Source organism: Taudactylus pleione, unplaced genomic scaffold (assembly GCF_031769625.1).
Source record: "Taudactylus pleione unplaced genomic scaffold, aTauple2 ptg000278l, whole genome shotgun sequence".
In the NCBI taxonomy this organism is placed as follows: Eukaryota; Metazoa; Chordata; class Amphibia; order Anura; family Myobatrachidae; genus Taudactylus; species Taudactylus pleione.
The window spans coordinates 9217436-9233513 of record NW_028284680.1 but is presented as its reverse complement, the minus strand read 5'-3'; the positions used below and the strand labels follow the sequence as shown (position 1 = coordinate 9233513).

The following is a 16078-nucleotide window of genomic DNA, read 5'->3' as shown; positions in this document are numbered from 1 at the left end:
CAGGAGCAGATGTTCTCCCATTCTTACAAAGCTCTAATTGAAATTAAAATGTGCCGATTTAACTGATACAGCGTCTGAAACTTTAATTGGCATATAATAGCTCAGCCAATCTAATACAAATCAATAGCCTACAAAAAAAAAGCCTAAGTGCGGTTTAATATATGTGGGACATGGAAGAACCACACAGTTGTTTTAGTGTTTGATCCCCTACAGAACTTTAGAGTTACACAAGATAACTGTTCTTTTAAATCATGCCTGAGAGACCACATTGCACATACAATGGAATTCCTCTGCACCAGGCTTTAGTACCACTAGTGTATATACATCCAACTGTAATTGCATTCCTGCCAACAGTCCTGATGCTATGAAATAGCCTTGAGAGTAACATGGGTATGACTTGCAAGGAGAATGGTCTGCCCCCGCTAGAAAGGAGAACAGTACAAATGTATCAGACATGGTTAGATCAGGTGTGCAAACTGTTGTGTGTGTGTGTGTGTGTGTCTGTGTGCGCATTCAGTATGATTTACCGCTGGCCGCATGGTTCAAATCCCGGCAGCAGCAGCCCGACAGAGGAGGAAATCCTTATAGTCCTAAAGGTAAGTATAAACTAATCTAATTCTACCCCCTAACCCTAACTCTCCTTTAGGGTGCCTAACCCTAAACTCCCCCCCTGTGCCTAACCCTAATCCCCCCTCTAAGTGCCTAAACCTAACCCCCCTTCCCCACCGCCTATACCTGTCCCAGGGGGGGTGCCTAACACTAACCCCCTCTTCCCCTAGCCTGACCCTAACCTCCCGGGGGGTTCCTAACCCTAAGTCCCCCCCCGGGAGCCCTAAACCTAAAACCAGTGCTCGGCATCCCTTCGATCGGGATGCCGGGCGTCGGTCTCCCAGCATCGGTAAAATGACAGGTGTCTAGATTTAGACGCCTGTCATTTAACCCTCGCCAGGATTAAGCAGTCGGGAAGCCGACGGTCGACATTGCGTCCGCCGGCTTCCCAAACGTGTACCGTGTGTGTTGTGTCTGTGTGTGTGTGTATATATACACACACACACACACACACACATATATATATAACAGAGCATCATGTACGGTACTCCAAGGGACAATAAAATATACTTCGCCCAATGCCTTCACAGTCCAAGACAATGTAGCAAAATAGCAGGTGCAGTTATTAAATAATCACAGCAACAGAAAAACTTTCCAACGTTTCAGAGTATTGAAACATTGTCATCAGGGATCCCTGTTGACAATATTTTAATACATTGAAACGTTGGAAAGACTTGCTGCTGCTTGTGATTATTTAATAACTGCACTTGATATACATAGATAGGAGCTTAGAGGAGACCCGCATTGCTAGCTATATGGTTTCCTTTAGGAGTGGTGCCTGCATATGTGTGTGTGTGTGTGTGTGTGTGTGTGTGTATGTATATATATATATATATATATATATATAATAATGCGACAAAGGTCCGGCTTTCCCACTGTAGATGAGTCCAACTGCCCTGGCGCTAGTGTCACTGATGCATATGTATTGTAGGTGTGGGTGTCTCCAGAACTCTCCTACACCACACTGCACTCAGGGTCTTGATGCAAATAAATTTATTACAGTAGATAAGCATTTATTATCCTCAATAAGCAGCTGCTGGTTTTAGATTTTAGAAGTTACAATTCCAACGACAAGTGTGCTGTGAGTACTGAGGGCCTGATTCAGAGCCGTTCGCTCGCCCAGCAGAGACAGCCCAGCTGAATGAGTGACAGGAGAGGCCGTTTGTGGGTGGTGACAGGGGCTGGCCACTGGAAACGGGAGAGTGGAGGTGCGAACGCAGGCGTGCCTGAACATCTTAACGCCGTTTCAGAGGCGTGCATAATTAACAGCCAGCGTCATAGTACATGTCACCTGGTTAAATTATACACTGAAGTGCTCACAGTGCTTGCGGTAGGGTATGGTCAACCTCAAGCGCTGTGTTCTCTCCCGATGGTACCCGATGTACCGATGGTTGTATATACTTCCTGGAGATGACGTTCGCTAGTGGGCGTCTAAAGACAGGCTGGTGGGCGTCTGCTTACACACCGCCATTGCACGTCAAGACATAGTGGGCGTACTTATGCCTTGCCGTGCGATCGCCTGCCTTGCCGTCACTTAGCCGAATTTGCATACGCTGGGAGCGAGCGTCCATATCTAGTGAGCGGGTCTGAATCAGGCCCTGAATCCACAGAATGCTCTAATACAGTGGTTCCCAAACTTTCTTGAATCAGGATACCCTGGAGTATCAGCATTGTTATCCATAACACTATGCCAGACAATGTAGAAAGTAACTAAATAGTGCTTATATGTCCTCCTTATGGTCTGTGGTGGTGGTTAGGGAGGCAATCGGGAAGCCGACTGCCTAAATACCGGCAGCCGGCTTCCCGACTGTCTTATCCTGGCATGGGTGAAATGCCGGGCGTCTAGATATAGACGGCCGCATTTCCCCGACGCCGGGAGACTGGCGCCCGGCATCACGATCGTAGTGATGCCGGGCGCCGCGAGCGGACAGCCGCGCGGGGGGAGGGTTAGGTTTAGGGCTCCCGGGGGGGAACGAAGGGTTAGGCACCCCCCGGGAGGGTTAGGGTTAGGCTAGGGGGAGGGAGGGTTAGGGTTAGGCACCCCCGGGGGGGGACTTAGGGTTAGGCACCCCCCCGGGGGACTTAGGTTTAGGCAGCGGGGAAGGGGGTGGTTAGGGTTAGGCACTTAGAGGGGGGATTAGGGTTAGGAACTTGCGGGGGAAGTTAGGGTTAGGCACCCCTAAGGAGGGTTAGGGTTAGGGGGGTTAGGTTAGTGGATACTTACCTATCCACGATCGGGATTTCCAGCACTGTCGGGCTTCCGCTGCGTCGCACTCTGCTTCTGTCGGGCTGCCGCTGACGGGAATCGAACCGCCGGCCGTGCGGCCGACGGTATTTCATACCAATTCAGGTGGTTATGGTTGTGCTTCTTCTTGTCCACACATTCTATGATTGGCAGACACCAGCACTGGTTTTGCCCATCACTTTGACTAGAAATAATTTATTTTGGTGCTGGACCACTGACCCGTGGCACCCCTGCAAAGTACCTTGTGGCACTGAGCCACGGCACCCAGTTGGGGATCTCCTGGTTTAAATGATATTTTTTTTTCCTATGTATGAAATTAAGATTGATTTTATTGAAAAATCATTTACTGTAATTAATCGTAGGGAGTTTTCTCAATTTCCTGATGTTCCCTGTTTAATTTAAAAAGTTCTGCTGTTTTTAAAACCGTATTTAAAGGTCCAATATGGACACTTTTAGAAATGAGCCAGTACATTGTTTACCTGACATTCCACTGCCGGCTGGTATTAAAGTGATTTATTATCTCCCCAGGTCATCACAGGCAGCTGCCACATCCTCTTATTACCACCTCCCACATCCTCAGGAGTATTATTAAGATGTGGCCATAACAGAGATTTGCTATTGCTGCTGATGAAAATCTTTTATTGGTGCAATTTACTAATAATAAGTTGCTGAAGCCTATGAGCGATACTGCGTATCTCGGTAATACTGGCTGGCATCAGTAAGAGGAGTCTCTTGCCGCATTGCTATCCTGCATGCACCTGCACATCTGGGAACGCTCACTGGGGCTTCCAGGTTATCGTTCAATTGTAAAAATAGAATGAATGAATTAAAAAAAAAAAAGTATTAAAAAACTGTAAGTAATAGAAAATGTGGGCTGAATAGGGCTGAAAATGTGTTACAGTAATTTAAGCTGCTGTGACATCACCTGTGTATGAGTAAACCAATAAACACAGTGGGGGGAATCCAATTGTTTTCGCCGGCGGCTGTCAGTGATTGGCTCCCGACGAACCAATTCAATTGGTCCCCCGTTTGAGCGCTAGAACCTTCGGCATTTCTGCTTGCGTCCTCCTGAGGTGGCGGGCAGAAAATGTGCGGAAAGTCCATGGTTTGTAGGCCCTACCAGCGGCTAAACAACGTCTATTTGGGCGCAACAAGGCGTGGGCGCCCAAAAACAATTGAAATCTCACCCCAATCTCCCGTCACTTTAGACTGGAGATCGGAAGCAATAAAACAATTGATTCGCCCCAAGTGCGTTGTACAAGGCAAGCTGGTCTCTCACGTTCCTGGTTTATTTTGAGAAGCACCTCCCTCATAAAAGGGCCGTGTACGGCATAGGGGGGGTAGAAGAATGCATGGCGGAAATACTTAGTTTATATTAATATTTCACTTCTGTTAATCAGTAATGCAAAGTGTGATGTCTATTGTTGTAAACTGTGCCATTGCTTCCCCTTTAAACATCTCTGCCTATTTGGAGACAAAGGCATATCTTCATATGAAGGTTCCTGTCTGCCTGCCAAGATGTGCAGTAATGAATAGGCATGGGAGGGGGCAGTGAATGCTCAGGCTGGCATCTTTCCAAACTCATTTGACACAGGTTGACTGGATTCTCCAGCAAACACGTAGATATGTTAAAACATCTGTTAAATAAATGCTTTACTTCCACCCGGAGGAACCAAAGCACCACAAAAATAATAAAATTGATTTCCATTTGATGTTATTATAAATTGGGGCTTAGAAATGAAGCAAAATAAAATACATTGTCTATTTTTAATTCCGTTAACCAGGGAAAATAACTTTTACCTCTTATTTGCGATTTTCTTGGGCATTGGAGAGTATCGATATTGGAGAAGAGCGGTTGGGTTTTTAAGAAAACCGAACATCCCAGAACTTAGGGGTCCCGAGTAGAACCGAGTCCCAGTTCGGAAGCACTTTGGAATTCCGAGTAGAACAGAGGGCCTGATTCAGAGCCGTTCGCAGGGCTGCGTTCGCACGCAGCCGTCCACAGCCAAAGTATGCAAATTCCGCGAACGCTAGCAAGACATTAGCACGCCCACTATGTTTTGCCGTGCGATCACGTATGAAATTAGACGCCCACCAGCCTGACACAAGACGCCCACTTTCCCTTAGTAACATACGTCATCTCCAGGAAGTGTATTAAAAAATCGGTAACCTCGGCTGACACCATAAGCAGCACTTGTGGCTCATCATACCCTACCGCAAGCACGGCGAGTGCTGCAGGGTTTAATTGAGCCATGTGACGTGTATGCTGATGATGCGTCTTAATTATGCACTTCCCTGAAACGGCGTTCCAATGCACACGCGCCTGAATTCGCACAACCACACCCCCGTTACGACCACCCCCTGTCACCACCCACAAACGGCACGTCCTGTCACTCATGCTTGCGGAGCGTCTATGTACTGGGTGCGAACGCTTCCCGATCGAAGTGACTGGTCCGCGTCTTGTACGTATGTACAGATTGTAAACATCGTGTGAACACAGCCTTGCGACCGGGTCTGAATCAGGCCCGGAGTCCTGACCGGGTCCTGCGTGTTTTGGTTTGCATTCGAGGCCCTTCATCGTGATTTCAGGTGCTACAAGGTGGGTTTTTTTGACATTTCTTTATTCATCAGAGCAAAAACATAGTACATCACTTTTCAAAAGATAGTTGGTAATCGTATTACAGTAATAGCATGTAGTTAACAATAATTCAATAAAGGATCCAAATATTTTCCATAACAAGAGTGTACTGTATATGGAGCAAGATCAAAATACATTATGTAGTCCTGCCCAGACATGGTCAGCAGTCTCCCCGGTCCAAAGAAATATAAATAAATTTGTGATTTAAATAATTTTAGAGAAAATAACGAAATCGGAGGGTCATCTTGTAAAATGCTCGCCTCACACCAAGGGGTATATCGGAAGGGTCATCTTGTAAAATGCTCGCCTCACACCAAGGGGTCTATCGGAAGGGTCATCTTGTAAAATGCTCGCCTCACACCAAGGGGTATATTGGAAGGGTCATCTTGTAAAATGCTCGCCTCACACCAAGGGGTATATCGGAAGGGTCATCTTGTAAAATGCTCGCTTCACACCAAGGGGTATATCGTAAGGGTCATCTTGTAAAATGCTCGCCTCACACCAAGGGGTATACCGGAAGGGTCATCTTGTAAAATGCTTCCCTCACACCAAGGGGTATATCGGAAGGGTCATCTTGTAAAATGCTCGCCTCACACCAAGGGGTATACCGGAAGGGTCATCTTGTAAAATGCTTGCCTCACACCAAGGGGTATACCGGAAAGGTCATCTTGTAAAATGCTCGCTTTACACCAAGGGGTATATCAGAAGGGTCATCTTGTAAAATGCTCGCCTCACACCAAGGGGTATACCGGAAGGGTCATCTTGTAAAATGTTCGCCTCACACCAAGGGGTATACCGGAAGGGTCATCTTGTAAAATGCTCACCTCACACCAAGGGGTATACCGGAAGGGTCATCTTGTAAAATGCTTGCCTCACACCAAGGGGTATACCGGAAGGGTCATCTTGTAAAATGCTCTCCTCACACCAAGGGGTATACCGGAAGGATCATCTTGTAAAATGCTCACCTCACACAAAGGGGTATATCGGAAGGGTCATCTTGTAAAATGCTCACCTCACACAAAGGGGTATATCGGAAGGGTCATCTTGTAAAATGCTCACCTCACACCAAGGGGTATATCGGAAGGGTCATCTTGTAAAATGCTCACCTCACACCAAGGGGTATATCGGAAGGGTCATCTTGTAAAATGCTCCCCTCACACAAAGGGGTATATCGGAAGAGTCATCTTGTAAAATGCTCACCTCACACAAATGGGTATATCGGAAACAGTTGTATATTTGACGTTTAATGTCCAGGGTCAGATAATCTATACAACCTTCCCACAATTGAAAAAGAGGAGGCCGTTTTGTCTTCTCTATGTAGGGTGGTTTTCATCTGAAAGGCGTAGAATAATTTTTTTCTAAACAAAGAGACCGATAGGGACTGTGGGCTGGTCCACATCTGGAGTATATTCTTGGGGGCTACCGCTGAAATTATCAGCAACAATTTCTTGCTGTCATTTGGTGGGGGGACATTCGGGGGCAAAATGCCTAATATCGCCCACTCTGCTGACAATGGGAGATAATTAACTAGATAAGAGGAAGCAAATCTATTAACTGTTGTCCAAAATGGTCGTATTAACGGGCATTCCCGCATACAGTGAACAAAAGTTGCATTAGCCACTCCACATTTAGATCAATCACTAGTTTCCAACAAACCCATCACGAACCTACGGTGGGGGGAAAGATACCCGTTATGATATATATTATAAAGAGATGGTCTAAATTGACTGGAAATCAATGTTATCGATGTCAATAATACTAAAGGAACAAAAACAGGGTTCAAGTAACATAATTTTAGCTGTTTTTATAAATTTTTAAAGAAAACCGAATCCGAACCAAAACAGGGGGGTCCAAGCCCATCTCCAATCGATATGTGTATCATTTGCTATTATCTGTGATGTAAAATAATTTTGTCCTTTTTTGTTGGAAGTTTAATTTATCACCTTAATAGAGTTTCCAAAACTTTTTACATGGAACAAATGCCAATCCGGTTAGCCCGTAACCGCCACATGACCATCGGGGCATGTCACCGGAGAATACGGGCAGGGACTCGGTGAAATTGCTCCTTTTGTTAAATTTCCAGTAATCTCCCAATCACTCATGACCCTATTGAGGCCCTTGAGTCTCTCTTTGGTAAATAATAGCCTTATATTGATGTTCAGACTAATGTATGATTAACAGCACTTACAACAATGCCACAAGTACTCCTATCGCTAATGATGCAATAATATAGTTGCATGGTGTTAGCACTTTAATCATTAAGTTCTTTATTGCTAATAAAGACATTATCTAATCAGCCGCATTAGCTTCCAAGTGGTTAAACTGTACTTTGCACTCCAATATACTTATAATAGTCCATTTCCATTTTTCTGAATGTCCGTGAGACTGTGCGTGTAAAGGCAGAAATGTAATATGTGACCATTAACTTTAATTCAATGCAGTGAATATATTTTACAGTCACAGTAACCGGGGAAAATCATCTAGAACACTACCCTTAAATGAGGGCACAATATAATACAGCACAGGTTCTCAAACTCGGTCCTCAGGACCCCAAACAGTGCATGTTTTCCAGGTCTCCTCACAGAATCACAAGTGAGATCATTAGCTCCACCAGTGAACTTTTGAAATGTGTCAGTGAGTAATGACTACACCTGTGCTACAGCTATGTGACCTGGAAAACGTGAACTGCGTGGGGTCCTGAGGACCGGGTTTGAGAACCACTGTAATAGAGCGTCGCACCTGTTGGCGTTGCATGGTGCAACGAGTATATCAGAGGTGGATCTCTAGACTGTAGGATTTTAAGGTTGGGATGTATCTATCTTCAATGTCTAAGGCTGGGTACACATTCCAACGATGTGTGGGGTGACCGACGGAACGTCATTGCGGTCGGCCGTACACACTGAACGATATAGCATGTGACCGCGCAATATAAAGTTCAGTGGCTGCATCTAGAAGCATGGGGTCGTACACAATATCTCGTGATTGAACGGCCGGCATGGCCAACCAGAAGATGCCGTATACCCACGGGAGCGCGCAATCAGGCGTACACACTGTGCGATCCGTGCGATATGTCGTTTCAATTCGCCTGGAAACAACATATCGTGCCGATATCGCTCTAGTGTGTACTCAATCCTATTAGCTCGCAGCCCAATCTCACCACGGACTCGCAGATTTTTGTACGCAGCCCTATGGGTCTGCAAACAAAAATCTGCGAGTCTGGAGGTACAATGAGTGTGGCATACAGCTGCACCTACTGGCGCCGCGAGGGAACTCGCGGCTAATAGGACTGAGCCCTAAAATGGCATTTCCTAGTAACCATACATAAACTGGTCTCCTTTTTAATGCCGGACGAGTTTGAAAAATTTATATTGCAAGAACCTGCCTTGTGCATTTTTAATGCGTGCCCCACGGTAAGATGGAGATGTGGTCACTTAATCTCTTAGTCCTGCTCGTGCCCCAGGCGTCGCCTGTCATCTCGTGCTTTCTGCCCTGGTACACAAGGAGTTACAACAGAGCGCGCGGACCCAGTTGTGTACAAGCTTTTGCTGAGCTGGAGAAGAAGAAGAAAATAACAGGAATTATAAAGAAGAGCAGCAAAAAAAAAAAACATCTTGTGGTGCTCAAGCCAAGACCTGCGCTCGTCTGCTGCTTACTGATAGTCCAAAGCCCCCCTTTGAGGTTTTAAAGAGATCAAAGACATACTGTTCCTAAGGCGACGGGGAGATGCCACGTTCTGGCCAGCTGTTCATTTTGAAAAGGGCGGAATTATCTGTCCTTCAGAGACCCATGTTCCAATTTATCAAGCAGAGATTACAATTCTGTATACTGTACACTCACTTCATTAATTCCTTTATCCCTGAGTTACTCAGCCCTTACACGCTGCAGGAGTTAGGCTGCCGTGGAATCATTTCCTCAATCTGTACAGTGAATTATCATTATTATTCAAGCCCAGCGCCGAGGTTAAAAGGATGTGCCAGGGCTCGGCTAAGCGTCAGATTCGTGTTGTTAATGATAATAAATGGACATAGTGCTCCAAAGATGAAAAGACGGCACACAAGTGCCTGGGATAAGATCCACCTCCGCCAAGGGGCTAGTGTATGAAGATGGTAGAGCTTTGGATGCAAGTGCTGTGCTACAGGGGATCCGTGCGCAATCATTTATTTACGTACGGACTCCCGATATGTAGTAAATGCACTGTGCATCGCCCTCAAATAAGTGATATGCATTGTGCCTCTGCTGTCACATAGGAGGCCTGATTCTGATTTGGGAGCTATAAAAAAAAACAAAAGCCAACAGATCAAGTGACTTTGCACCTGGATAAAACCATGTTGCCCTGCAGGGCGGGCAGATGTAAAACTGCAGAGAGATTTAGATTTGGGAGGGTAAAAATAAAGCTGTCCTGTATTTGTGGCTACATGCAAAAGCAGCAGTATTTACCCTGCATGCAAAAGCAATAAATGTATTTGCACCCCTTGCAATGCAACATGGTTTGTTCCAGGGGCAAAGTTACTTGCATTTTTTGCCTTTAACCCCCAACTCTAAATAAGTCCCAGACTCTCTATCTCTTCTTACCACAGTCATAGAAAATATATAATTTCTGCAGTTTATTTATTTATTAACATTTACTTACACAAGAGCGCAAGCCTATACCGCTTTAGAATTGGGAACAAACAGTAATAGAACAGTAATAATAATAACACAAGACCTGGTAATAACTGAGACAAAGAGGTGAGACGGCTCTGCTCACAAGCTTACAGTCTCATAGTTTATCATTAAAATATTGCCAGTGTTGGAACATACACAGGTACGACCTAGCTAGCCAGCTCATACGTTCACAGCGGGATCTTAGTTATATTTACAGAAAAATAATAACACAAAAATGACACAAAAAAATGTGAAACTATATATTTTCTACATTGGTTTCACTTGGGAAACAAATGCTTAATTTAAATAGTAAAGCTTTTTTTTCCTGTCATTTTATGCTTCTATTGCCATCCTGAGGTGGTGATAGTGATAAAAAAAAAAAAAAAATTGCCGGTGCCTAAATCACCATGATCCTTGCTTGTGGAGGCATTTGCCGTAGATAGCCAGTATTATCACCATTTATACATAGGGCCATATTCAATTAGTGTCGAAAACTGACATTTTTGTAGCCATTGGCGAAAATGAATGTTTTTCAGGAATAGAAAAAAACCCCACAATTTTTGCCCCCCCCCCCCCCCCCCCCCCCCAAAAAAAACAGGCGATAACAGCGACGGGCGAAAAAAAACCTGGAGAAAAGTTTTCTCCAGACCAGGAGAAAAAAAATGCAAAATTGTTGCTTTTGGGTAAAACTTTTGGGAATTTCTTTCAGAACCTTTTGGACACCCCCCCCCCCCCCCTAATGATAAATTACCGGGGGGGGGGGGAAATCGTAAGTTGCGTGCTTTGGCGTAAAATTATTGCTCAAATTTTGGGCGGAAGAAAAAAAAGGAGTTTGTTGAAAAAAAAGCTAGAAAGCTATTTTTTTTCCAGAAAATTACTGTTCCACGTAAATTGGAGGTACGTTAAAATGGGTGCAAGTATATATTCGTGTCTTAAAAACGCAATTTTAAAAACCGTTAAAAAAAAAGCCTGCTGTGACCGCATGCGATGTTTAAAACACTTGATGCATCCATACCGCCCCCGAAAAATAAGACCCAATAATTTAAAACCATTTTCAACATTTTGTCATTTTTTTCACCCAAAATTTGCGTGGTGGTTTTTCACCAAAGTACGCAACTTATAGGGATTTTTTTTTTTCTCCTGGTCTGGGATGGAGAAACTTTTTTTTTTTGCGAAAATGTTGACGTTTTTTTCCTTCGAAAAACGGCTGTTTTCACCGCTAATTGAATACGGCCATAGAAAGAAGAGATCTACATGAAACGTACCTGTTTTCTTTGGAGATGGGGCTTCTGTCAGCATTCTATATAAGCTGTAATTGAAATGACCTTGACAAAGGTCAGACGTTTGTCCCTGAATCTGGCACAATGTTCTCATTGCACCTCTGTGACCTACTTGAAAACTGCAAGAGACTGCCACACTACAATTTCCTATGACCCATATATCTGCTGTCATGTTCCAAATCTACAGTGCACCTTCTCATCTCTGCACTTGGACAGACCCTCAGGTGCACTAAAGATTAACAAGGTTTTGTAAATCTTGTCATGAATAAAACACTACCGACATTTCTGTGGGGATCTGGGCAATAGAGTGGAGGTGATAACATCTTAAGTTCAGTGCTTGTTGCCACTGAATAATATGAAGTCATTGTTTTCCTGTGCCTGGACCCAGGGGCAGCGGAATTAGCCTGTGAGGTCTCGCTGACAGCAGCTAATTATTCCTGTATTATGCTGCATTCCATGATGTGTCTTGGCAGGGTAAGCCATGAATACAGCTTGGATTGTCGGAAGCATATGGCTGAGTGGTTTGTTTACGTGTCCCCAGAATTAGTACAATATGGGAGATAAGGGCAGATAGGGGTCATTTCCTCCCTGCTGCCCAATCCCGCACATGTTAAGGCCTTCTGCAGTAATAAGGTGAAACAGTTTAATTATCCTTAGGAACCGTTCTCACATAGTATGACACAGGCAGACGAGTACAATAATTAGACATTTCCACAACACTAAAGACTGGCCTGCTATGGAGATAGAGTCTAGAGTCTGACATTTGTTGTATTATGGTCTTTCCAGGTGGTGGGAGATTATTTTACTGCCATCGCAGAGTGTAAAGCACGTGTCAAATGTTGGTAAAGGTGTGTGGCTTTGAAAATAACCAAATAGTTGTGTGTGCACAGTCAAGTAGATTTGAGCACTGTAAACAGAGCATATGGAAGGTTAAACTTAATGATCCTGTGTCCTTTTATTACTAAATATGTAACTGTAATCTTACGCAAATAGAGACGTGGGAATGGTATGGTATAGTAGATTAGATACCAGGGAATGGTGTGCCAGATGGTGACATGGGAATGGTGTGGTAGATGGAGACGTGGGAATGGTGTGGTACAGAAGATTAGATACCAGGGAATGGTGTGGCAGATGGAGACATGGGAATGGTGTGGTAGATGGAGATGTGGGAATGGTGTGGCATATGGAGGCATGGGAATATGGTGTGGTAGATGGAGATTTGGGAATGGTGTGGCATATGGAGGCATGGGAATGGTGTGGCGTATGGAGGCATGGGAATGGTGTGGCATATGGAGACGTGGGAGTGGTGTGGCAGATGGAGACATGGGAATGGTGTGGTACAGTAGATTAGATAACAGGGAATGGTGTGGCAGATGGAGACATGGGAATGGTGTGGTAGATGGAGATGTGGGAATGGTGTGGTACAGTAGATTAGATAACAGGGAATGGTGTGGCAGATGGAGACATGGGAATGGTGTGGCAGATGGAGACCTAGGAATGGTGTGGTAGATGGAGACCTGGGAATGGTGTGGTTATTGGAGATGTGGGAATGGTGTGGTAGATGGAGACGTGGGAATGGTGGTAGATGGAGACATGGGATTGGTGTGGTAGATGGAGACGTGGGAATGGCGTGGTAGATGGAGACCTGGGAATGGTGTGGTAGATGGAGACGTAGGAATGGTGTGGTAGATGGAGACCTGGGAATGATGTGGTAGATGGAGACGTAGGAATGGTGTGGTAGATGGAGACGTGGGAATGGTGTGGTAGATGGAGACCTGGGAATGGTGTGGTATTTGGAGACGTAGGAATGATGTGGTAGATGGAGACCTGGGAATGATGTGGTAGATGGAGACGTAGGAATGGTGTGGTAGATGGAGACCTGGGAATGGTGTAGTAGATGGTGTGGTAGATGGAGACGTGGGAATGGTGGTAGATGGAGACATGGGATTGGTGTGGTAGATGGAGACGTGGGAATGGCGTGGTAGATGGAGACCTGGGAATGGTGTGGTAGATGGAGACGTAGGAATGGTGTGGTAGATGGAGACCTGGGAATGATGTGGTAGATGGAGACGTAGGAATGGTGTGGTAGATGGAGACGTGGGAATGGTGTGGTAGATGGAGACCTGGGAATGGTGTGGTATTTGGAGACGTAGGAATGATGTGGTAGATGGAGACCTGGGAATGATGTGGTAGATGGAGACGTAGGAATGGTGTGGTAGATGGAGACCTGGGAATGGTGTAGTAGATGGAGACCTGGGAATGATGTGGTAGATGGAGACCTGGGAATGATGTGGTAGATGGAGACCTGGGGATGGTGTGGTAGATGGAGACCTGGACATGGTGTGGTAGAAAGAGACCTGGACATGGTGTGCTAGATAGAGACCTGGGGTTTATGTATCAAGTAGTGAAAAGCGTGGAGAAGTGGACCAATGGAGAAGTTGCCCATAGCAACCAATCAGCTCCTATCTATTATTTTATAGATTGTACTTGATAAATGCTACTTCAAAGCTGATTGGTTGTTATGGGCAACTTCTCCACTGGTCCACTTCTACACACTTTTCACTACTCGATACATAAACCCCCTGGGAACGGTGTGGTAGAGAGAACTTTGTAAATAATGAGGCAGATGGAGACCTATGGCTGGTAATGGGAGCAGTACTCTGTAAATAAGTGGGTCGGTGGAAGCTTGCAGATGAAAACCACAATGTGCCTTGAAAAGTATGAGGTAGGTAAAATATTGTGGATAGTATTTTAAACATTGGAAAATGATGCCTTCAATATGGTCTTTCCAACTAGTAAAGTAGGCAGTCACCTGGAGGCTCTCACATGGTAAAATTAATAGAAACTTTTATATGGTAAAGTAGGTGGCAATGTGATGGGGTGGATGGGATATTGTGTTCAGTAATGTGATATAAACAGAATCTTTGTCGTGATGAGGAGCATGAAGTATTGTGAATACTAGTGTAGTGTTCCTGCTCGGCTCCCCGATTTTAAAAGTGCAAAATGCGCCCTGTCCTTCTAGAGGCGCCCTGCTATAACAGCATGCCCTGAGCTTTCCTCACCCGTGGGCCGCAGTGTCCCACGGGTGGGGAAAGTTGCGGGTGAATATACTCCGTGCGCATGGCATCTATTCACTGTGAGGAGAGAACTTGAGGGAAGCGCAGCACCTCCGTAAGTGTGACAAGTTGGAGGCGTGTCCCAAGGCTATGTCCCCTCCCCGTCCGGCCATGCCCCTTTTCCGGGAGAGTGCATAGACTCCCCACCGGCAAACCCTGTGTCCTTCCATGCCCGCAGTCTAGCGGGAACACTACTAGAGTACTAGTGTAAATAATATATGTAGAATGCAATTATATCCTCCGGTCTTACTACTTCCAGATGTAGCTGTTATACACTGTTGAGACGTTTTGCTCAATGTGTGTTCCAGGAAAGAAATCAGTTTATATACAATAGCTGTCCAAGTTCATGTAGCAGATAGTTTCTACCATGACGCGTTTCGCTACATAGAAAGACACTTTCTTGAGAGGGAATAGTGGGAATATAATAGCAGTATTTACATTCCTATTAAAACAAGCTCCCTCTTACAGAAAAAAAAAAAGGGATTTTCCCTCCAGCACACTGCAGCAAAAACAAAAATACTTGAATCCTACATGATAATAGAAATTCAGAGGTATTGGTTTACATACATTTGCAAATATATGAATAAGCGCTGGGCCAAACGTCAAGGCTCCTCTATACCAGCGTCCCTAACATTATGGGGTTCACGTCTGAGACGCAGGGAACCCCAAAAGAATCCAGCCAAGGACCATCCCCAGGGCATCACACGAATAATGGAAAAAAGGGTGAAAGTGAAGTGTAAAGTATAGTTGTGTAAAGATAAATCAATAAGTGTTAATGGTAAGGGGTTAAAATGACATAAATAATAGACAAACAAATAGAAAGGTGATAAAAAAATTTCTGAATTTCTATTATCATGTAGGATTCAAGTATTTTTGTTTTTGCTGCAGTGTGCTGGAGGGAAAATCCCTTTTTTTTTCTGTAGCTCAGTGTAAACCCCACCCTTTACGAGCACCTGTGCAATGTCATTAAGTTGATGTGAGCGACCACCATACTTTTTGTTTGTAGTTCTGTGAGGCATGAAAGGAGCCAGCATTGGGAGGATGTGTTGGTCTGAATAGTGCCATTAGGAGGTTTCTGGGGTACCTTCTAGGTGAGTCTGCTCTCAGCTTATACATGTGCTGTTATTATGCAGTACATTAATTTGTAATTATATGACCCAGAGTGGGTGCTACTATTAGGTAGCAACAATTATTTTGGGGTGAGCGTTTGGGTGTGGGGCCCCCAGGCTTGCTCTGGCTGGACCTTTTTTCAGGGCATCACCACTTAATTCACATAGAAATTTTTTTATCACCTTTCTATTTGTTTGTCTATTATTTATGTCATTTTAACCCCTTACCATTAACACTTATTGATTTATCTTTACACAACTATACTTTACACTTCACTTTCACCCTTTTTTCCATTATTCGTGTGATGCCCTGGGGATGGTCCTTGGCTGGATTCTTTTGGGGTTCCCTGCGTCTCAGACGTGAACCCCATAATGTTAGGGACGCTGGTATAGAGGAGCCTTGACGTTTGGCCCAGCGCTTATTCATATATTTGCAA

General features: G+C 44.8%; 1 protein-coding gene across 1 annotated transcript in view; it reads left to right on the top strand.

Annotated features, from left to right (window-relative positions):
- Window positions 1–15606: 15606 nt before the first annotated feature.
- KIRREL3 (kirre like nephrin family adhesion molecule 3) overlaps window positions 15607–16078 on the top strand; it is a 457331-nt gene continuing 456859 nt past the window's right edge. The window contains exon 1 of the mRNA XM_088481884.1: window positions 15607–15623. The gene's annotated coding sequence lies outside the window, so the exon portion shown is untranslated. The remainder of the gene's footprint in view (window positions 15624–16078) is intronic.